General features: G+C 43.7%; 1 protein-coding gene across 17 annotated transcripts in view; it reads right to left on the minus strand.

The window, feature by feature from the left end:
* Nucleotides 1-24,593, minus strand: part of RAI14 (retinoic acid induced 14) — a 163,562-nt gene that overhangs the window by 135,483 nt on the left and 3,486 nt on the right. The window lies entirely within an intron of this gene.

Below are 24,593 nucleotides of genomic sequence, written 5' to 3' on the forward strand. Positions count from 1 at the left end.
CTGCAGGATCTAGTTCCCCGACTAGGGGATCGAACCCAGGCCCCCTGCATTGGGATTGTGAAGTCTTCATGACCGGACCACCAGAGAAGTCCCTGTACTTTTTTCTGGGAAGAAAGTTCCTATTTTCATCAGATTCTGCAAAGGCATTGTTACCCTTCAAAAGGTAAGACTATGGATCTAGTCAGAGCCCCTCATTTTCCAGAGGGAGAGATGGAACCTCAAAGTAAAGAAACCTGTCTGCATTCCCCACACCTCTGTATGATAAAATTCAGAACCAAAGTTGGACTGATGGGTGAATGCCTTTTCCACTGCCCTACAGCTTTAAAACCAAAACCTGAACGTAAACTCCTGGGCTAAAACATGGCATGAACTTGATCTCTTCCATCCTGAAACCTGGGAAGTGTATGTTTAGGTAAAAAATGACAGAAAAATCTATGTGCAAGTTCTCAGCACGTGGAAAGCACTCAACTGACAAAGCCTCAGCTGACAAAGTGAGAACAGGCGAACATTAACAGGCCCGTCTATTTGAGGACTAAGGAATAATGGTCAGATGTTGACTAGGTTGATCATTACCTTTCAAAAGCCTTTCAAGGTCATCATGTTCATCCACCATCTTTATTCTGGACTAAACTGATCTGAGGAAACAGATGGCATAGTGGGGGCGGGGTAGGAAATGCAGGCAACTGAATGGCTGGACCCATTCCTCTTGAGGTCTTTGTTGCCACCTCCAGAAGTGGTCCAGTGGCTCCCTGGCTTCAAATTTGTTAATTTTTGACTTTCATTATTGCTGCTGCCCTTAAGCAGGGCCCTTTGGACCGGTCACAAAACACCTCAATGACATTAATCTGGAGGCCACACCAGTCCTGTGGCCTCCCTGTGGTCCCTTTCAATCTTCCCAGCCTCAGCAGGAGTGACAGAATGTCTGTTGCCTTGGAAACCGCACACACAGTAATTACACCTTGTTAATTGCCATGTACTTAAAACCACAGAGAAGGCTGGGCTGATACCTGAATGGCAAAGTGTAAACTCTGAGGACAGTGCTTCTAGAAGGTCGCCCCCCAACTTAACCTGAATCAGAAGAATCTGGGGACAGTTTGCTGAATGCAAAATTCCCTGGAAATTGAATCTCAAGGGCAGGGCCTAGGCGTCTGCTTGGTTGACTCTGGCACACAAGTTTGAAAAGTTAGAAATGAGGTATGTGGAACTGGAAATATCCTTATCAAAGCTGTGCTGGTTTATGAAACAGCCTTTCATCATGTCAGAGCAACCATCTTTTGATGAATCCAAGTAGAAAACCATGATAAGCAGAAATTCCCAACCTGACACCGGCTCATGGTTCTCCACCAAATGCAGCTAGAAGATGGAAATTGCCCTTGAAGTTCAATTCCTTCCACCCTCCAGGTGAAGTGCTAATAACCAAGAAAACAGGACAAATCCATGCACCAGGAAAAGAAGCAAAGAGAAACCCAGCCTTGGATAACCCACAAACTGTGTTAACCACCAAGGTGGAACCACCCAGAGCATTCTTTCAGGCAAGAACACAATGTCTCAGGCAAAGCTGGGTCAGGTTTTTGTTTGAGGTCGTGGGGTGCGTAGGGCCGGAGGTGGGGGAGCGTGCTTCATGGGTGTGGGCGCTAGTGGCTTGCTGTGTTTGTCTTCGTCTCCCCCTTACCCCTCAGAATGGCAGTGAGAAGTATGCAAAGGCTCATTTAAAGAGGATTAAATAAATAAAGCAAGTAATTCCTAAAACTTCCAGGGGGAGGTATTAGCTGTGAAAATGAATGTTTTCCTGGAAGCTTTGGGTGTTTGAGAGCTGGGTGGTCCAAGGGTATAACTCTGGGATGACAGAGATGGGGGTCAAGGGTAAAAAGGTTTGGAAACCCACAAAATAGTAACTAGAAACAAGAACTGTAGCTGGGGATAATTAAAGTTAGTAACAAATCACTGCTTTCCAGGAATTGATAAAAGAACTTTACTCCAGGACCTAATCCTGGAAGCCAGGACTTGTGGGAAGTCACCTGGGCTCCCTTTGCCTCAGTAGCCCCCTCTTCCCCAAGAGAACCCAAGAGTCAATCATGACTTGCCTTCCTTGGGTCAGCTGGAATCTTTCAGCTCCAATTCCCAGATTCAAACTTCCAAAGCCCAGACTGGATAAAGTGACATCTATCAACTTAGTGAAGCCACACTAAGAGCAGTCCTTGGAAAAGTAACTAGGTGCTTAGGTCAAAAGAGCTGTGATAAAGCTGAATTAGCTGCATGGGAGTCTAATCTGGATGGTTCAGAAAGAGGAGGGCATGTTTCACATATACAGGAAAAGGTATTTGAATCAAATTCTCTCATTTCAAGCAGGAAAAAAAAGCCTGTCTACCCACTGAGCAGAAATGTTGGTCAGTTTACTCCATGCTCAACCCAAAATAAATCACCAAGCATTGCTTCATTGCCAGTTACCATGTGATGTCACTCCATCAGTAAGGATGGAATAGGGCAGGGAGGACAGACTGTTGCCCTCTCAACTGAAAGACTAGATCCAACAAGCAGGGTTTGTTAATCCATTTTCCCTTTAAAAATAATGTAACTCTCAACCAAAGCTTAACATGAACTACCCTTATCAAATAGAATTTCTAGCCTGAATCAAAAAGCCTTGATGTTAGCCTATAGAGCTATACTGTGAACTAATAAGTTAACTTCTTTGAACATTAAAAATGACATAACAGAGAATTTTCCTTTTGGGGTGATGAAAATGTTCTACATTTATTGCTATGATGGCTGTACAGCCTGTGAACACACCAAAAACCAATCGACTGTACCATTCAAATGGGTAAATTGAATAGGATGTGACTTATCTCAACAAAGATGTTAATTCTTTAACTGTTTTTTTAAATAGTTTAATAATCTTCATTACCTTCAATCTGTAGAGCTAGGGAAATTTCAGGTTGAGAACCTCTGGATTGGCTGAAAATGAATTTTGAAGGAACAAAGGTTAATTAAGCAATGCCCTTGCTCCTAAATTCTCTTTAGCTATTTCTCGACCACAAGCCATCTCCAACCGAAATGTAATCATGAGGGAAAAGAGAGGAAAAAAGTTCCTCTCTTCTGTCGCCAAACCACTCCTCCCACTTACCCCCACTTCCACCCCTACATGTGACCCAAAGGTTATTTCATAAGACAATGCTGACAATTATGTCAGCACGTCAGGGCCCCCTTGGAGCCCCAGCAAGGTATTTGGATTCTGTAATCAGAAGTGAGGCTCAGAATCGGGTTTTTTTTCTTTGTTTGCTTTTTGGTCATGGTCCACAGCATGTAGGATCTTAGCTCCCTGACCAGGGATTGAACTCACACCTCCTGCACTGGAAGTACAGAGTCTTAACCACTGGACTGCAAAGGAAGTCTCTTGTAATTTTTTTTAAACTCACCAGGTGACTTGGATGCTCAATGAGATTGGGAACCACTGTTCTATACCTATCATGCCACCTAATCATCCTTATAATTGACACTTTCATTAAAAATAATTTACAGACACTGCATAAGTAGATATTATAGACCATTATTTCTGAACATTGATGGAATCTTTCAAAATATTGTGGGTGGATGAGGGGGGAACATTCTACACTAACAGCTAAGAGAGAAATTAGCTGGTTACCATGGCCACTAAGAAACAATAACTCAGAGAGGCAAATGGCAGCTATACACACATGTACCTTTTCCTGAATCACAGGGATATATTTAGCACCCAAGATGCCATACCCTAGGATTCAAGGGCAGTGGTTTAAAACAGTTCCCTCTGAGTCACCGTAGCACCAGAGGACCTGAGTGAATAACAAAGTCCTTGCTCTAACTAATCCCTCCGTCATGGAATGTGAGATACTTCCTCGGAATCTTCAGCAACACCAGAACACTAAATGCGCACCCCCAGACAGGCTTCAAGAATTTTTCTTCCAAGTGAAAAGTACATGAGACTTAAAATCCAAAGCACTGGAGATGACACTGAACAAATCAAAGCACTTCTCTCTTGCTCAGCATCCACCTCTTCTCCCTGAGTACCTGCTTCTACAATCATCTCTCTCCAGCAAATGGAATTTTAACCCAAAGCTGTATAAACACTCAAGGCGGCAAAACAAATACATGCTGTAAAAGGTCTCCCCAGATAAAGAAGTCCCTGACGAGAGAGCCTGTCCTGCCATCTAAACTGCCCCTGGGGGCAGAAGCTGCTTTAAGACTCTGCCTCCTGGATGGAAATCTCTGAGGGCTAGGAAAAATCAGAGACGTCTTCACCACAGAGGTAGGGGTCTGAGTGTCTCTAAAAGGGAACTCAGGATCTGGGCAAGCTGACGAGAAGAGGGCTCCTCGTTGGGCCTTTCTGACAAGACAGGGCACAGCCATCCCAGGTGAAGGTCAAACCCCCAGCCAAACTCTGCCAACTGTCCTTGAAGCTTCTCTCGGGAGGCTGAGCGGGCATGGTGGGAAGTGATGCAAACTTCTCTCTGAAGAAAGACTTTCCCCCAGTCTCCGTTCCCTGACCCTTTTAGACCCTGGATGTAAGCAAGGGGTTCAAGAGTCCCTATTACCAGTTTTTCTGGCAAATTTGAAAATGTACATCTCAGGCTATTTACATTGGAATGAAGGATTTTCAGGGTAGAGTTTTTATTTTGCTTATTACCTGGGTGCTAGCCATCAGAGAAGGCAACGGCAACCCACTCCAGGACTCTTGCCTGGAAAATCCCATGGATGAAGGAGCCTGGTAGGCTGCAGTCCATGGGGTCACAAAGAGTCAGACACGACTGAGCGATTCACTTTCCCTTTTCACTTCCATGCATTGGAGAAGTAAATGGCAACCCACTCCAGTGTTCTTGCCTGGAGAATCCCAGGGACGGGGGAGCCTGGTGGGCTGCCATCGATGGGGTCGCACAGAGTCAGACACGACTGAAGTGACTTAGCAGCAGCAGCCATTGGTATAAAAATCAATAAATGTTTCCTGAAGGAATGTGTAGGACAGAGATACAGGTTAGGTGCCTGGGTAGACTGTAGACTTCATCTTTGACCTCAGCAAGGCTTTTTATGGTCCTAAATGGACTGGGTTAGCTGCAATGCGATTAAGTAAATGCCATAATCAGTTTTCACATGTACATATGAAAGCACTAAGTTTTAAAAAACCCCAAACCACCATCTCATTTGGCCTATGAATCTTATCAAGTTGCTCCTCTTTGTTCCCTCTGCCCCCCTCTCCTCTCTAAGCCGTGCACCTCCTGCAGCATCTCCCTAATCACAAGCTGAGCGTAGCCTAGGGAGCTGACCATTTGAATAATGGAATGCAAGAGTCAACAGAAAGCAAGGACCAGCTGCTAAAACCCCAGGGGGCAAGTGCTTAGGACAGAGATCTTATCAGCCTGATGCAAAGCAGGCCAAAGGCTCCTCCAGATCTGCGTGCCTGATCTATTATTTTTGCATGAGATTCTACCACTTCCAGGTAGGGAACTTCTCAACAAGGAAAAAGTACATCCTCGCTGCTGCTGCTAAGTCGCTTCAGTCGTGTCTGACTCTGTGCGACCCCGTAGATGGCAACCCATCAGGCCCCCCCCTCCCTGGGATTTTCCAGGCAAGAACACTGGAGTGGGTTGCCATTTCCTTCTCCAATGCAGGAAAGTGAAAGTGAAGTCACTCAGTCGTGTCCAACTCTTAGCGACCCCCTAGACTGCAGCCTACCAGGCTCCTCCGCCCATGGGATTTTCCAGGCAAGAGTACTGGAGTGGGGTGCCATTGCCTTCTCTGACATCCTAGCTGCACCTGATGCTAAAGGTGAAGCTCTAATACTGTGCCCACCTGATGCGAAGAACTGACTCATTGGAAAAGACCCTGACACAGGGAAAGGTTGAAGGCAGGAGGAGACAGGGACAACAGAGGATGAGATGGTTGGATGGCATCACCGACTCTGTGGACATGAGTTTGGGCAAGCTCCAGGAGACGGTGAACGACAGGGAAGCCTGGCGAGCTGCAGTCCCTGGGGTCACAAAGAGTCGGACATGACTGAGTGACTAAACTGAAGTGAGCAATGCCCAAACGTTCATCTCTGACCTCAGCAGGACTTTCTCCATGGTCCACACTCAGCGGAAGTTCACTGAGGCTGAGAGAAAGGATGCGTGAACAAGCGATCACGCTAAGTCGCTTCAGTCCTGTCCGAGTCTGTGTGACCCTATGGACTGTAGCCTGCCAGGCTCCTGTGTCCATGGGATTTCCCAGGCAAGAATACTGGAGTGGGTTGCCATGCCCTCCTCCAGGGGATATTCCTGACCCAGGGATCGAACCCCAGGGTCTCCCCTACATTGGCAGGCAGGTTCTTTACCACTCAATACCACCTGAACAAGCACTGGGTATCAAATTAGAAGCACAAAGATACAACATTTCATTGCGGCCAGTCCAAGATGCACAATTTCAAAGGATTTAGCTAAAAACTGGTAACAGGACTCTTGAACCCTCAATCACATCCAGGGTTTAAATGGGTTAGAGCACATGGAGATTGGGGGAGGTTCTTTCTCCACTCCAGTATTCTTGCCTGGAGAATCCCAGGGACGGGGGAACCTGGTGGGCTGCAGTCTATGGGGTTGCACAGAGTCGGACACAACTGAAGCGACTTAGCGGCAGCAGCAGCTTTCTTGGGAAGGAATGATGCAATGATTCCCACCAGGCCTACTCAATGAGAAAGGCCCGCAGGACTACTTAGAGAGACTGGACAGGGGTCTGATCCTCGCCTGGAAAATCTACAAGTTTGGAGAGAAACTGGCCTAAGTTCTAAGGGTGGGAATGAAGGCATGGTAGCTGCTGGGCTGTGATCAGCCTGATGCTGAAGTTTATCTGTGCACAGATGTCTGTCTCCTGTAAACCAGACATAGGCAATTCATGGAAGAGTAGTAAGCTGTCTTGGATTCTGTCTAACAAAGTGGATTACAAGGTGAAGAGGGCAGAGAGAGGCCGAGTCCCAGACAGAAAAGCAACAAAGCAGAACCTGCAACACAGGAATCAGAGGGGTCCCTAGTGACGGTCCAGGAGTGGAACCAGGAAGAGAGAGGGACCTTCCAAGGCCTCCTCTGCTGGTTTGCTAGGACTGTGTAACCAAGTGTCACATCTGGTGGCTTATGCAACAGAAATCTGTATCCTCACCGTTCTGGGTGCTAGAAGTCCAAGACAGCGGTAACAGCAAAGCCAATTCTGATTTATTCTGAGGCCTCTTGGACTGCAAGGAGATCAAACCAGTCCATCCTAAAGGAAATCAGTCCTGAATATTCACTGGATGGACTGATGCTGAAGCTGAAACTCCAATACTTTGTCCACCTGACGCAAAGTGCTGGCTCATTGGAAAAGACCCTGATGTTGGAAAGACTGAAGGCAGGAGGAGAAGAGGACGACAGAGGATGAGATGGTTGGATGGCATCACCAATTCAGTGGACGTGAGTTTGAGTAAGCTCCAGGAGTTGGTGATAGACAGGGAAGTCTGGCATGGACGTGAGTTTGAGTAAGCTCCAGGAGTTGGTGAGACAGGGAAGTCTGGCATGCTGCAGTCCATGGAGTTGCAAAGAGTCAGACACGACTGAGTGACTGAACTGAACTAAGGCCTCTCTCCCTGGTTGTAGATGGCTTCCTTCTCCCTTTGTGTTCATGAGCCCTTCCTCTTTGTATGTCTTTGTCCTAATGTCTTTTTATAAGGACACCAGTCACACCCATATAGTCTCATTTATCTTAATCGTATCTTTAAAGGCCCTACCTCCACAAACAGTCGCGTCCGAAGTACCAGGGGTCAGGACTTTAACATATGAATTTTAGGAGCACATGGTCCAGCCTAAAATACCTCCTCAAAGAGCAAGAATCAGCTCAAAATATCTGTCAGGATTAGAGAGCAGAGCACTGTCTTCCTGCGTACCACCAAGTAAGAACTTTCTCATTCTTCTCACCTCTCATCTCCCCTCTCCTGTCTCCAGTTTGCTTTCCAACCCTGGAGGGGACACAAACCATGACAGTCAGATAAAGGGAGTAGAGTAACAGGAGAAAATGGAGAAAGAGAGGAAAAGAAAGATATTTTCTTTTAAATCAAATTTGAAATTTTTATTTTAAATCAGGCATTCCACGTTCTAAATTAAGAGTATTTAGCAACTGAAATTGACTGTAGAATTTTTTTAATCTAATCAGAAAAGTGATAGATTTCACCCAGAGGCATGAGATAGACTAACCTCTCTGAATAAATTTTAAAGAGTCAGTGGGACACAAAACACAGCTGCTTTGTGATCAGATTTTAGGTGTCTTATTTACTCCACAGACCAGATATATATAAATAAATGAATGAATGACTCAACAAACATGCAAACTTTACTAAGCATTAATTATGGGCTGAGTGCTTTCATATATTCACTAAGGTGCAGGTGAGATAAAAGATTGCCCAGATGACAAAGAAGAGGGAAAGGTAAGAGGGAGAAAAAAAGACACAGGCAGGAGTTTCATTCTGGCGATGAATCCTGTAATATCTCACTCCCTCCCCCCAAAAATGACCACACTCTTAAAACCATAAACGCCATCCAGATAACCTACCATAATGATCATGAAGGGAAACTCTTAAGAACATTAATCTCCCTCCCTATATTCACAACTTGCCTTTATCAGGGGATGACATTTCTTTTGAGAAACAAATACATCATTCTTCTTTAAAAATAAAACCTGCCATCAATGAGGACTGATCTTAGTCCATGAATCAGTGAGAGCCACCAGCACTGATATAAATAAAACTGGTCGGGGCTCTGGTAACATTACTATCTGGGCTGTCAAATCTGCCGCTCACATGCTCCAATAAACCTACCAAAGAAAAGCCCCGAGGTTACCTCATGCCCTAAATCCATCCAATTTAAAAAGCATGGGCTTGATCAAAACAAGCTACCTCTGGAATACAAAAACCACTCCAGGACTAAGAAACACCACGGGATTATCCCTCCTTTTGAGGTTATTTTTAAGCTGATCTCTAAAATGCCCTGTTTCCAGGGTGTATTTCCAAATCTTTGATGTTGGTGTCAACAGCTCTATCAAGACATAACACTGTGTTCATCTCTCAAGCAAAAAAGCTGCCCTGAACACATCTAGCAATCAAACCCAAACAGCAAGGGGTATGTGCTAAGCGCCTTACCATCTTCATCTCAAGTCCATTTCTTGGCTTTCCCCACCTTAAAATCCTTAAGAATCATTCAAGTTTAAAAAGACAGGGCCACTCCTCAAATGTTACTGGTGAATATATAAAATGTGGAAAGCACAAAGTCACTGTGACAAGTAGTTTGGCAGCTTAGGTTAAATATGCATTTACCATTCAACCTGGCAATTACGCAATGTGTCTTGCCAAAAGAAATGAAAACACGTGTCCACAGAGAGGTGCACATGAATGTTCAGGGCAGCAGTATTCAGAATCATGAAAAAGTGGAAACTGAAACACCCACCAAGTAAGGTAAACAAAACATGGCATTTCCATACAGGGGAAGGCAGACTCTCCTGGACCAAAGAGGAACCAAGGGTTGATACATGCAGCGTGAAACCATTGCCCCAAGTGAAGGTCAGACACAGAGACCACACAGTGTAAGATTTCATCTGTAGGACATGTCTGGAACTGGCAAATTTATAGACAGGAAGTAGATTAGCAGTCGCCTAGGGCTGGGGATGATAAGGAGGAATTGCAAATGAGCATGAGGGCTGTTTTGGGATGGTGAGAGAGATGCCTTAAAACTCAATTGTGGTGATGATTCCACAGCTCTGTAAATTTATTAAAAATTGAGCAGTACTGTATACTAAAAATGGTAAATTTTGTGGAATATAAATCATACCTCGATGAAGCTGTTTTTAACAAGATGAAATACAAAAAGTGAAATGCTAAGTTGCTAGGTAGTGAAAAACAGCTTTAGAGTGCGAGAGGGTAGCTCCCTGAATGGTTATACCAGATTCCCTTGGTTTTACTCTAGAAAGATTTAATGGTCAAATGTTGGCTTACTGTGACATCATTGGTTCTTTGACTTGGCTTTAAAATGGGGTAACTCAGACTCTCCACAATCTTGGATGCAGGAAGTGTCATTTACGATGGTCACAATGGTTCTAATAAATCAGTCATCCAGTGCCTCAAATACTTTTTGAGGATAAGGGATAAATAAGTTAACAACATGGATACTGTGAAGTCTGACGCCCTAGAAGCAGGAGGGGAACAGCAGATGGAGAGCACAAAAATCATTTCTGGCTGTCCCAGCTACCATGTTGGGATGTCATTCGAACACCACGTACTCAAATCGTTTATTCTCATCTCCAGCCCTGGTCACTTGAAGGCACGTCTCTGCATTTTCTCTAACCTAACACATTACCTTGTGGCATGCTGTCTGCCCCATGACTCTCAGTGCCCAACCTTCTTCTGATAACTGCATTTCTTTCTAGAAAGCTGTCCTCCTATTCCCTCCCCACCCCCCCACCCCCCGCCCACCACCCGACTCCAACCCAGTTACAGCCTGACCTTAGCTGTTCCCAAGAGATGGAAAGGCGTCCTTAGGAAGGCTACCAGAGACCCTCCCTGGGATTCTGGGTTGGGGAAGAGGAAAGGGACAGGGAAGGAGTGAGTACAAGAAGAAGGAAGGGAAGGGAGTAGAACGGGGAAGAAAAAGGGAAGATTAAAGCCTTCCTCTCCGGTGGAGAACTAGGAAAATGTGAGCCTGGCAGCTGTCCAAGACACTCCTAAGCCAGAACAGAGAGCTGGTTTGAGGGAGGGAACCAGAGAGGTCCCGCCGACACCCTTTTAGCACAGAATTTGGAATCCCATGAGCCAAGCTGCCCCTCGATTCCTCACCCCAACCTACGTGCGTGCAAAGCCACTTCAGTCGTGTCTAACTCTTTGCAATTCCATGGACTGTAGCCTGCCAAGCTCCTCTGTCCATGGGATTCTCTGGGCAAGAATACTGGAGTGGGTTGCCATGCCCTCCTCCAGGGGATCTTCCTGACCCAGGGATCAAACCCATGTCTCTTGTGTCTCCTGCACTGACAGGTGGGTTCTTTACCACCAGGGCCACCAGGGAAGCCCTCCCTCCTATCCTAAGCTAGTTCAAGTTGAGTTTCTGTGACTTGCAATCAACGAATATTGACAAATCCTCTGGTGCCTTCTCACGTAGTCAATCTTGCTCAGGCTGTCACCTTAGACACCACAGTAAAAGAGGAGCCTGGAACCTTGGCAGCACTGCTGTAGTCTGTATGTCTGTCTGTTCAGCTCATTTGGAAGCCTGTAGTTAAATTCACTGTAAGAACCTACAGAACCGAAACACACTCTCAGAGTCTAAGTGGTTGAATAGAGTGGGGTGACCTACAAGGTCCCCTCTGTACCCATAGGTTAGGGAGGGCCTATTTATCATCCATTTGTTTGGCTATTAGCTGCTCCCTGATCTGCCAGCATACCCTCACCCATCCCCACCTCCAAGCATTCCATTCTTTCTTCACCACAGAAGACATGGCCAGCAAGCCCCACCTTCTGGGTTATTTCCACTCTGAAAATATGACCGGCTCTTTCGCTCTCCTACAGGAACCTGCCAACAAGGAAAACAATCACAAGTAACTGGAAATGAATAGAAATGGACTGTTAAAAACCCTCACGAGATGAAAAACCATTGTAACAGCTGGGTCCTGAAGGACCCTGTGATGTGGCTCAGGAGGAAGACAGAGACTTCTGGGTGGGTGGGGCAAGGAGATGGGGGCAGACAGTGGGGAAGCTGCCTGGAGGAGGGGGTGGAACGGTGGGGTTCAGCTGGATCAGGAGACCTCAGGCACCAAGGATAATTCTCAGAGCAGTTCATCCTTGAATATCGCTGAAGATATGATAAAGAAGCATGCTTTCACTCAGCCTAATTGAGTCTAAACAAGACAGCTGGAAGAGAAGCCCGACACGGTGGCTCAGTCACCAAGCATCACCCCCTAGGGGTTAGGCTGGCCTGGATTTGCCACACTACTGTCCTGGCAGCGCAAATGGGAAAGCCTTCCAGATCCTTTCCACTAGAAGCCCCAGGCCACTCCAAGCCCGTGCTCTGTCGTGGGGGCCTAGGACCATCTGCACAGTGAACACAGACTCTGTTGACTGAACCTGAGACCCTGGACCTTCTTTCCATTTTCAACCATTTTCTGTACTGAGAGATAGATAAAACAGCATTAACATAAAGGATGGGGAATATGTCTGTCACATGCAACAAAGATTTAAAACGCACTCCCCTCCACCCTGGGCCCCACACACAAACTCACATACCTGGCACCTGATCCCATGAGGCTCTAAAGAGTAAAAACATCTCGTCTACTCAAGAACTCGCAACTTAAGAGGAAAACTAAGAAATCCATACTGTCTTATTTACCCATAGGCACTGCCTACCAACTCTGGGCCAAGCCCTGCCTACAACAAAGGGAAAAAAAAGTCCATGCTGATTAACACGCATGCAAGAAAGCAGAGACACATAGATTTGTAAACCAAGAACACAGACGTCCACTATTTCATGTGTAATCAGATGATGATGAAGCTAGTGAGCTATCATACTTCGCTAAGGAAGCACTGAAAATGAAGGGTAAAATTCCAGATAACTAGGTAAAGACACAGGGAAGCTTAATCAAACCTGCATCTACTGAGGGCATTCTAAGTGTCAGGTTGGACTGGAGTTACAGGACCTACAAAAAGACATACTACTTCGACCAGTGCTGTCCCATACCGCAGTCATTAGCCACACGTGGCCGCTAAGCATCTGAAACATGGCTAACACAAACTGACACACGTAAGTGGAAAATACACTGACATGTGTAGGTGGAAAATACACAATGGATTTCAAAGATTTACTATAACAAAAAGGTCAACTATATCATTAATAGCTTGACTGAATACACGTTGACAGAATTTTGGATATACTCGATAAAAATAAGATGATTACAATCTCAGTTGCTTCATTTTCCTTCTCTTGTCTACTAGAAACTTTGAAATGACTTGTGATGGCATGTATTTATGGTTTACTTATATTCTATTAGACAGTAATGATTCACATTTTCCCCTCAAAGACTGGCACAACTGGCAATTACAGCATCTTATTATTATTACAAGGCAGGCACAAAATTAAGGGGAAAAAAGTATAGGTTATCATGTTTAACATTCACTTACTATCAAATCATAAAGCTTAGATCTAGTAAATCCCACAAGTCGGTAATGGATGAAAGTTAGTTTAAAAGATTCACTCTGCCACATGCAGAAGAAGGGATGATTAACCAACAATTTCATTTCAAAGCTCAGCTCAGAGCTCTGTGACATCATAGAGGGGTGGGATGGAGGCTCAAGAGGGAGGGGATATATGTATACTTATGTTGCGGTACAACAGAAATTAACACAACATTGTAAAGCAATTATCCTCCAATGTAAAAAATTTTTTTAAATTTCATTTCCAGACTGATGGACTTCTATGCAAACTATTACTCTGTTATATATGGTTCAGAAAACATGTCTGTTTTTCTCTATCAACAGGTGGACAATTTTCCAAAGGATTCAAAAGGGAATTTAATTTCCCCATCACTTCATTCTGGACACTACTATCTTCATTTTAACCACAAGATTACTCCTCTGTGCCTAGATGGTGACTGAAACAAAAGCTGTCTGGTGAGACACAACGGAATTTGTTAACACAACTGGGAATAGGCTTGATCACAACTATAGGAAATATGCCTTTATACTGTCCACATTATGTAAGGATATAAAGAAGGACTAAATGGAGGAATGATAACACAGGAAAACATAGTCCCAAACTACACCGAAGATACCTGGCAAATGTGTTTCAGTGACAGATGAGGGCAACCCCTTTTTAGTGCTATAGCTTATAATGGCAGGTGCAATCATATTGGCCAATCAATCAACAGTTCTTCAAAGGTAGGATACAGAACATGATAACCTTAGTAATATTCACAATAGCTATCATTTACATGACTACTTTGCAAAAAAAAATTTTTTTTTTTTACTATCTGATTTAAACGAGTTTTATTTAATGCTCACACCACTTCAAAATTAGATGCTATTGCTTTTATTCTCAGTTTCAAGATTAGGAAATTGCCACCAAGAAAGTTTATTTGGCCAAAGTGGCACAATTTAAAAATAGAAGGCTGGGTTGACACTTAAAATTTCGTTTCTGAGCTGCATATTAAACAGCACTAGTAATTTTAAAAAAAAGTCTGACCAACAGACCAATCTTTTTACAACTTAAAAATTTTGTTGCCTTTAAAGATGGAACAGTCCTCAGATCAGCCACTGGCATATACAGAGCTCCCCCTAGGACATCTGAACAGACCAATATGAAAAAAGGCATTCCCTTCTGGCTGCTTGCCCTCACAACATTCCAGGGGAAGGTGGCATTTTATGTCTTTGTCCTTTTAACATGTGAAGCATATACATAGTGAATAAATGCAATCAGCTCACCAGTCCAGAAAAAAAAATCCTTTTCCATACAGCTTGGCTAAAGATACCCAGTCAATAACATAAAATGTAAAGATAATTACAGACAAGTGAAGCGGCTATTTTTATACTCAGCTGAGCTGGCAAACTAGACTAGGGTGGAGGTTTCCATGCTTTGGCAACAATATGAAAAAGCAGAACGGCTAGATATTTAAATCCTTCCCCACTACTAGGACATTTCTGTTCCTTAGGAAATTATTCTAATGTCCTGTATACTGGATACCTGTATACAGTATACCTATGTCTTGTATACCTCTTTCCAAGCTATTAAAAAAAAAAGGGGGGGAAATACTGCAATGTTTTACAACCATTACAAGCACTGATATCATAATAAAAGTGTGTCCTAAAACAATCACCAGTGAGACAGTAATGGGGCAGGGGGTGCAGGCAGTATTTGTTCTGGAAGCCACACACAGAAGCACCCGCAGCCAGCAGGCTGCCACCTCAGATATCACCAGGATAGGGTGAGCTACTCTTTGTTTCTTCTGCCACAGTGGACAAAACACCCATCTGCAATGCAATGAAAATCAAATGCGCTTTGTTCCAAGGGGTATGCACTCAAAATAATCAGGGGTTGTTTTAAAGTAGAAGAAGAAAGCAAGCTTGTTGCCAGACAAGGCACAAGTAGCAACACAGCCGTCCACAGATCTGCTGGGAGACAGGCTGGGACAGGGGGTCATCTCTTTCTAGCTTTTAAAGACTCTAGAGGAGAAGCAATAGAAAAAGTCACCAAACAGCACTCCAAGCACAACCTAAAGTTGGACAGCACAGAAAGAATCTAATTATCAAGGTGTTGCTGACTGGATATATACACAAGGTTAGTGGAAGAAAGGAGTTTTTCCTTAAAAAAAAAAAAAACTCTTAGGAAATCCTGGTTGGTATACAGATACTGGTTAGTGTCTATGCCTGTATTTTCTAGTTTCTTCGGATTTCAAAAAAAAGCTCAAAGGGACTTCCCTAGTGGTCCAGAGGTCTCCTTGGTGGCTGAGATCGTAAAGAAGCCGCCTGCAACACAGGAGACCCGGGTTAGATCCCTGGGTCGGGAAGATCCCCTGGAAAAGGAAATGGCAACCCACTCCAGTATTCTTGCCTGGAGAATCCCATGAACAGAGGAGCCTGGTGGACTACAATCCATGGGGTTGCAAAGAGTCAGACAGGATTGACTGACCACTGCTGGATCCAGTCGTCAGACTCCGCACTCCCAATACAGGGGACCCAGGTTCAATCCCTGGTCGGGGAACTAGATCGCACATGCTGCAACAAAGATTCTGCAGGCTGAAAGACCCAGCATAGCCAAACAAATATTTTTTTAAGTAAATAATAAAGCTCAAAGGAAAGAAATGTGAAACTTTTTTCTCAAAAGAGAAAAATGATATAGCCCCAAAGAAAATTAAGGATTTTTTAAAATGATGATTCAAGAAGGTCCTGAGCATATTCGTCGAAGTAAATCGTATCCATGATGAATGTGAATTGAGCCCAAAATAAGATTCACTTGGAGACAGAATGGTAGGCTTCTCCCCACCTGGCTGTGGGTGAGGCCTTTCTGACATGGTTCAACGTGGGACCTCAGAGGCCCACATATGTTTATGGCCCTTGTACAACACAGGTTTGAACTATGCAAGTCCACTTACATGCAATTTTTTTTCAATAAATAGATTGGAAAGCTTTTTGGAGATTTGGGACAATTTGAAAAACCTCACCGACAAACCATGTAGCCTAGAAATAGAAAAAAAAATTTTTAAGGTATATCATGAATGCATAAATGTGCAGATACCAGTCTATCCTTAAATAGGCATAAGGTGGGTGATATTTAATATAAAACTAATAATGCATTAGGTTTCTTACTGTTTTCTTACTTTGCTTTTAAAAAAAATTACAGTATGCCTCTCTCATAATAGGAGAAACTGCCTATCAGCCTATCAACATGCTAAGCAGCTTTGTTTAAAAATGTAAGTTTTCAATACTGTATTATGAATATAACTGTAATACTGTATACCATAAAATTTTATAAAGATTCATTCATTAGTGTCTAGGCTACACTACCATGAAGCAATTGTACCAATTATACTAAGCAACCTTAAAGCAATCACACCACTGTTTATTCCTATAAATATGGATTTTTTCACAACTTTTCATTTTTGATATCCAGTGTTAATAATACATATAACATCAACCGTGTTTTGTATTATAAGACTATACTGATGTGGATACTAACAATTAATCACGTAAACAGACAACGTTAACTTAGAGTATCAATACATTGTATTGTATTGTAGGGTATCAATACATACACAGAACTAGAAGTGTATTTTCTCTTCCTTACACTATTTCCTTAACACTTCTTCTCTAGCTTACTTTATTGTAAGGCTACAATATACAACTGCACTCATTTCACATGCTAGCAAAGTAATGCTCAAAATTCTCCAAGCTAGGCTTCAAGAGTACGTGAACTGAGAACTAACAGATGTTCAAGTTGGATTTAGAAAAGGCAGAGGAACCAGAGATCTAATTGCCAACATCCACTGAATCCCAGAAAAAGCAAGAGAATTCCAGAAAACCATCTACTTCTGCTTCATTGACCATGCTATAGCCTTTGACTGTGTGGATCACAACAAACTGTGGAAAATTCTTCAAGAGATGGGAATACCAGGCTATCTTACTGCCTCCTGAGAAATCTGTATGCAGGTCAAGAAGCAACAGTTAGAACCGGACAAGGAATAATGGATGGTTCAAAATTTGGAAAAGAGTACATCAAGGCTGTATATTGTCACCCTGCTTATTTAACTTATAGGCAGAGTACATCATGCAAAATTCCCAGCTGGATGAAGCACAACCTGGAATCAAGATGGCCAGGAGAAATATCAATAACCTCAGATATGCAGATGACACCACCCTTATGGCAGAAAGTGAAGAGGAACTGAAGAGCCTCTTGATGAAAGTGAAAGAGGAAAGTGAAAAAGTTGGCTTAAAACTCAACATTCAAAAAAGTAAGATCATGGCATCCGGTCCCATCACTTCAGAGCAAATAGATGGGAAACAATGGAAACAGGGACAGACTTTATTTTCTTGGGCTCCAAAATCACTGCAGATAGTGACTGCAACCATGAAATAAATGACACTTGCTCCTTGGAAGAAAAGCTATAACAAACCTAGACACCATATTAAAAAGCAGAGACATTACTTTGCCAACAAAGTTCCATTTAGTCAAAGCTATGGTTTTTCTAGTAGTCATGTACGGACATGAGAGTTGGACCATAAAGAAAGCTGAGTGCTGAAGAATTAATGCTTTTGAACTGTGGTGTTGGAAAAGACCCTTGAGAGTCCCTTGAACTGCAAGGAGATCGAACCAGTTAATCCTAAAGGAAATCAATCCTGAATATTCATTGAAAGGACTGATGCTGAAGCTCCGATACTCCAGCTACCTGATGCAAACAGCCCATTCATTGGAAAAGACCCTGATGCTGGGAAAGAATGAAGGCGGGAGGAAAAGGGGCTGACAGATGAGATAGTGGATGGCATCGTTGACTCAATGGATATGAATCTGAGCAAGCTCTGGTAGATGGTGAAGGACAGGGAAGCCTGGCGTGCTACAGTCCATAGGGTCGCAAAGTTAGATACGACTGAGCGACTGAACAACAACAATAAATAATATCTGTAACACACAAAATATGTGCTAATCGACAATTTGTATTACCAGTAAGGCTTCCTGTCAACAGTAGGCTATTAGAAGTTAAGTTCTAGGGGAGTCAAAGTGATACACAGATTTTTCAACTTGGTGGTAGTGAGGTAGAAGGTATCCCCCTAAACCCCTACATGGTTCAAGGGTCAACTGTGTTTTGCTTCTGGCTGCCTTCGCTAAGGAAGAAAGAAAAAGCAACTCACAAGTCCATTAGCCTTGCAGCTCAGAGGTTCCCACGTCCTCTGGGGCAGCTGGGAGGAGCCACTGTGTACAGGCTGCTTCTCCCACCAGTGAAATGTCTATGGGTCAAAACCATCCACCCAAAGTCAGCACTCCCTTTCATTTTTGAAAAGCCATCAATCACAAACAGGTCAACTCTCGTAGGAGGAGATGGTCAAGTTATGTGAGCCTTCTCATCAAACTAAGAGGCTCAGCACAGATCTTGTTAACTCACTGACAAAGCTTGACAAATGGGTTTGTTTATGTGGTTCTTGCCTAGCAGGATCCCAAGGGCCGGGGTTCCAGTTCCTTTTCCAACCTTCCTGTTGCCACTCAAAGCCATCTGCCTCACCTCGGACTCCCAACCAGACTCCACTGCAGCAAGTCAGAGTTTATACCAGTCTTCATTCATAACACTTGTCCCTTTTGGACTCAGAGGGAGAGGGAGAGGGTGGGATGATTTGGGAGAATGGGAATTCTAACATGTATACTATCATGTAAGAATTGAATTGCCAGTCCATGTCTGACGTAGGGTGCAGCCTGCTTGGGGCTGGTGCATGGGGATGACCCAGAGAGATGTTGTGGGGAGGGAGGTGGGGGGGGGGGGGTCATGTTTGGGAACGCATGTAAGAATTAAAGATTTTAAAATTTAAAAAATTAAAAATAAAATAAAATATAAAAAAAATTAAAAAAAAAATAACACTTGTCCTTAGCTACCTGTGGGACTCCCAAGGTCACTGTCTATATCAGAGAGAAAAAGAAAAGGACAACACCTAGAAGCCCTGTGCCAAGAGTAGCCAAAACTGAGGCTTACCTCTAGCTTCGCCCCTTACTGACTGTGCCACGTTCAGAGGGCTCATTTCTCTTTCCTAGACCTCAACACCTACTGTCGATCGAGTCCCCACCACCACTCCACTCCAACAACTAGAGCCTTGTACTCCAATGGAATCAAATGTGTTCAGTTCAGTCGCTCAGTCGTGTCCGACTCCTTGCGACCCCATGAATCGCAGCACGCCAGGCCTCCCTGTTAAAACTCAAAGTCACGTGAAGGCAGGCATTGCTGTTCATCCCCAGATCTTCTATCTACCACTCAATGATTCCACCAACATGTACTGCTCACAAGGGATTTGATGCTGAGTAAGACAGCCCAGACCTCCAGAATCTGCCAGTCTAGAAGCAAAGTGAGTGGTGCAGACAGAGAAGGTGCTCAAGTCAATTGAAAGAACTTGTCGAAAAAAGCTTACATTATTCACCTTCTGTTATAGCCAGTTCAAATATTCACTAAAGAGATAGAGGATGTCACCTAAGATAGACAGTGACAGAACACGCTCCTTCCTGAGCATGGCTGATGACCCTGGGATGACTCTCTCCCAGCATCTGCTACTTTCCAGAGGTGGGCTAGTTCCTCTGAAAAAGCCAGCTTCTGAGGACCAGCTCCCCAGCTAGGTAATGTGACCCTATCTTCCTTGGGTCCCTTTTGGAGGCAGCCCCATAGCCTAGGAGACTGAGAGGAGAAGGACACAGAATTGGAGACATTCCCCGTACCTGGTTGAGCAGTCAGAGATTGACCCCATGAGCTTAGAAGTGTCGTGTGCTGGACCCAGGGACATCTTCATTCCCTCCTTCAACAGTAAAGGGAGGAAACTGCTGTCCCCTGGAAAGCAGAAAATGGTATGTACCAGCACTAGACCAAGAAATATCCCTGGGGTAAGGAGCGCCAGACCCAGCCTTAGAATCCAGCACATCTCTGTGAAATAGCCATATGACAGGTTTACTACTTATTACACTTATTACTTCTAAATAGCGTTTTACTGCTTCCAACAGAAACAGTTCCTAAAAATCATTGATGGTACATAGACTGGTTTTCCTACTGAGGGTTTAAGACCCACAGTTATTACTTTGCACTCGTGTTGGATAAGGCTCCCCAGGTGGCGCTAGTGGTAAAGAATCTGCCTGCAGTGTAAGAGACACAGGAGACGCAGGTTCGATCCCTGGGTCAGGAAGATCCCCTAGAGGATGAAATGGCAACCCACTCCAGTATTTCTTGCCTGAAAAACCCCATGGGCAGAGGAGCCTGGTGGGCTACAGTCCACGAGGTCGCAAAGGGTCACACATGACTGAGCAACAGCACACATACCTGTATGATACTGTCAGGTCTGAGGAACAGTGGCACTTGTTAAAGAACAGACCCCCTTGTCATTGTACCCCCGACCTTATAAGGTGGTTTTTAAAAGTAAATAGGACAAATGCATAAAGATCTTCTAGGTACATTCAACAGATCTTGGGTTAACCTGGGGACTCCAAAGATGTTCACAACTAGGCTGAGCCCAGGGACTTCCACAAACCTTTTGAAACCAACAAAGATCACAAGTGGATAGCATCATTGCATATAAGTGAATTTCCCTCTAGGAAAAGTGGTCCAACACCTGCATCCAATTTGCAAAAATGTCCATCTTTGACTCAAAAATATTTAAGAATTCCTGCTAGATGGCCTGCCTCGGTCTGCAAAATGAACTTCTCTTGGAGGAAAACACTTGACTCTGTGCTGCCCTAGAGCAAAGGAAGCTGCTCAGCCTTTTATTCCCCACCAGTGAGCTCTGCCAAAGCTTTTTTTCCTGGCTGGGTTTCTGTCATTTCAGCCAGCAAAAGGAACTGGACAGACGTAGTGAAAGTGAAAAGAGAGATGCTGCTGGGGTTGCTAATTCTAGAGTCATTTAGCTCTTGAAAAAGAAAATATTCTGGATTAAGCAAACTGAGTTCATCTAGAAGGAAAGAAAAAAAACAACAACTGTAGACTGATATCGCTGTTACCAATTGCAATACTTAACAGGGATAAAAAGAGTTAAGGTTTGAAAGTAATTATTGACAGTGAGGAAAACTGATATAGTAGAGGACAAAGTGCTTATGCTCGATTACTTGACGATAAATTTGCTGTTTACTAAATGCCAATTTTAGAAACAAGTAAAGGAAAAACTTATGTATTTTCTTGCACTATACAATAAACTCCTTGGCCTACAACCCAACTTTTCTCACAACTGGTTTCTGTTCATTTAGAAGCAGGGAGGAACAAGTCATGAACTCCCAAAGATTGCCCCTTACCCAGGGGTGACCGATGGCTGTGGAATTTATAAAGCAAGACACTGTTTCCAGTGAAGGCCAGTTACTACAGGAAGAACTGGAGTAGGTCCCAGGTTCAGGTTAGATAAGGTGAGACCTATCACACAAAATCAGCTGGTGAAGCAGGCAAGACACAGTAACTGTTCCAAAGGCCGCAAGCAGGTTTTTAAACTATATAGGTAAGGCTCAGACAGTAAAGAGCCTGCCTGCAGTGAGGGAGACCTGAGTTCGATCCCTGGGTGGGGAAGATCCTCTGGAGAAGGAAATGGCAACTCACTCCAGTATTCTTGCCTGGAAAATCCCATGGACAGAGGAGCCTGGAGGGCTACAGTCCACAGGGTCGCAGAGAGTCGGACATGACTGAAGTGACTTGGCACGCACACACCTCTTTAAAGACCCAACCTCCAAATGCAGTCACATTCCGAGGCACTGGGAATGAGGATTCAATATATAAATATTTGGGGGGGGGGGGGGGCAGTGGGGAAGGCATACAAAATCCAGTCCATAACAGTTGGCTAAACTTCACTCTTTGCAACTAAGCAGTTTCAAATAAAAAAAAATTAAAAAAATTAAAAAAAACAAGGCTCAGAGAGGTGATCTAACTTCCCTGAAAAGGAATGTATCTTCTGAACTTCCGCCTGCATTTGGCTAACTACCTCCACTCCTCGGCCTTTTGATTTCTGTTTCAATTCTCCTCTAGGCTCCTGAAAGTTCAATATCTGATGAACACCCTGAAGGGCTTTATGGCAACATGGGAGGGTGGGTGGGTGTGTACAGTTCAGTGTTAACCACCTACTATGTGACACTCTATTATACACAGAATATAAAACTGAAGAATGAAGCATACTTCAATGAGAAGAGGTTTTGTTTTAAAACACATGTTAAAAAATAAATAAATAAAACACATGTTAAGTCCGCAAAATTACTTGCTAAAATATTGATTATATATACTAATACCCATCAGTGAGCCTGATGTCAAAGGCTGGAGCGGTCTGTTCACTGCAGATGGCTGGAGTTGGGAAACTGAGTTTGATTAACAATCTTTCATTAAACTACTACCACCTGTACTTTTCAGCTCATGGGTAGCAATAAAATAAGAAATAATCTCTAAATCATGCAGCATCTTCATGATTTTCTTAAAAGGATACCATCAGTATCATACACCTATGTAAATAATTAATAGGGGGGAAAAATCTAGAATTCTTTTCACTATCACCCATTTAAAATACACCCAAGAGGCTTTTGATATATTTAGCTTTGTCTTGTCAGCTCCTATATTCATCATTTCTCCTACACAGAGGATATTCAGTTGGCTTTCAGCAAAATAATGCACAGCACTAATAGTGAATGCTTTCAGTACCATGAGTTAAGGACTGTCTGATGTGACAGTTTTTCTTTTACGTATTTCTGGGTATCCTATTTTATATGTTGATTGCTCCTGGATCTTCATACTAAGGTCACCATTCCCCCCAACCAGAGAAAAAAGAAAACATGACCTCAGGATGAATGCACAAAAATCAAAACAATGATGAATAAACCCTCTGCAACAATTCAGAGAGATACACTTTCTATTCTTGGAAATTCAGTGTGGTGGGTGTTACTCGAGATCATTTCTAGTCTGTTTGGATCCCGTATGGAATGGAGAATGAGCATCACTTGGTCATGCTCATCCACAGATGAACTGTTGGAAGGCTAAGGTACTAGCCTTAGGAAAGGAAAGATGGGTGTGCTTCTGAGCATCATATTATGTTTTCCTCTGAATTCAGGTTAAGGCAAATGTTGCAGAAAAAATTGAAGACACAAGTGCTTTGTGGGATAGATCACACAGATTTAATACAGTGCTCTGTTTATAAGAACCTGTATTTTTATCCTGATGGAAACTGAAAATACATCTGGGGCACTCAGTTGCAGCCAGGGTAACAGCCAGCACCACTGAGGATATCCAATATGTGCTAAGAAAAAATTTAAGTAGAAAATCACAACAAAAGACATGAAATTCAAATATTTGAGTACTTACTGTGTGCAACACTGTTCTTGACACTACCGATTCAATAGTAAACAAAAGAGACAAAATCCCTGTCTTCATGGAGCACAGATTCTAGTGCAGACAGACTACTAATGTGAACTAAACTAATATTAACTCCTGGCAAATTAGAAGGCAATTACGTGCTAGGAAGAAAATGAAGGAGAAAAGGGAATTCCCTGGTGGTCCAGTGGTTAGGACCCAGAGTTTTCACTGCCAAGGGCCCAGGTTCAATCCCTGGTCCAATAAAAGAACAAGAGAGAGAGAGAGAGAAGAGCACCAGGGTATGCCACAAAGGGGTGGCCAGAGAAGATGACTTCTGAGTGACGAGCTGAGGGGTTGAGTGGCATAGCCCTGCAGACAGCTGGCAGAAGACTGATGCAAACCATGGGGAACAGTAAATGCAGTGACTCTGAGGCAGGAGTCTGCCCAGCAACTTGAGGTAACAATGAGGAAACCAAAGGGTTTTAATGCCTTAAACTGCTTCCTGATTAACAGAATTATAATCAGATGGAAAATGTCATGAACACAGCCATATTTTCATACACGCATAGTGCAGGAACATGCCTCTGTAAATGGGTGGTGGCTCAGACGGTAAAGAACCTGCCTGCAATGCCAGGGACCTGGGTTTGATCCCTGGGTTGGAAAGATCCCCTGGGGAAGGGAACGGCTACCCACTCCAGTATTCTTGCCTGGAGAATTCCATGGATGGAGGAGCCTGGCACGCTGCAGCCCATGGGGTCGCAAAGAGTCAGACACGACTGACTGTCACTTCACTTAAGCCCCTAATCTTTCCAAGCTTGAAGAAATGAGGAAGAGAAAGTTGAGCAAGTAATCCAGGGTTACACCTGGGTGACCAGCCAAGAAAAGGCTTTAGTATAAATATCCCAGACTCGCATCACACTTTTGTCTCAAGCTTCGATCCCTGGATTGGGAAGACCCCTTGGAGAAGGGAACGGCTACCCATTCCAGTATTCTGGCCTAGAGAATTCCATGGACTGTATAGTCCATGGGGTTGCAAAGAGTGGGAGACAACTGAGCAACTTTCA

Source organism: Ovis canadensis, chromosome 16 (assembly GCF_042477335.2).
Source record: "Ovis canadensis isolate MfBH-ARS-UI-01 breed Bighorn chromosome 16, ARS-UI_OviCan_v2, whole genome shotgun sequence".
Lineage (NCBI taxonomy): Eukaryota > Metazoa > Chordata > Mammalia > Artiodactyla > Bovidae > Ovis > Ovis canadensis.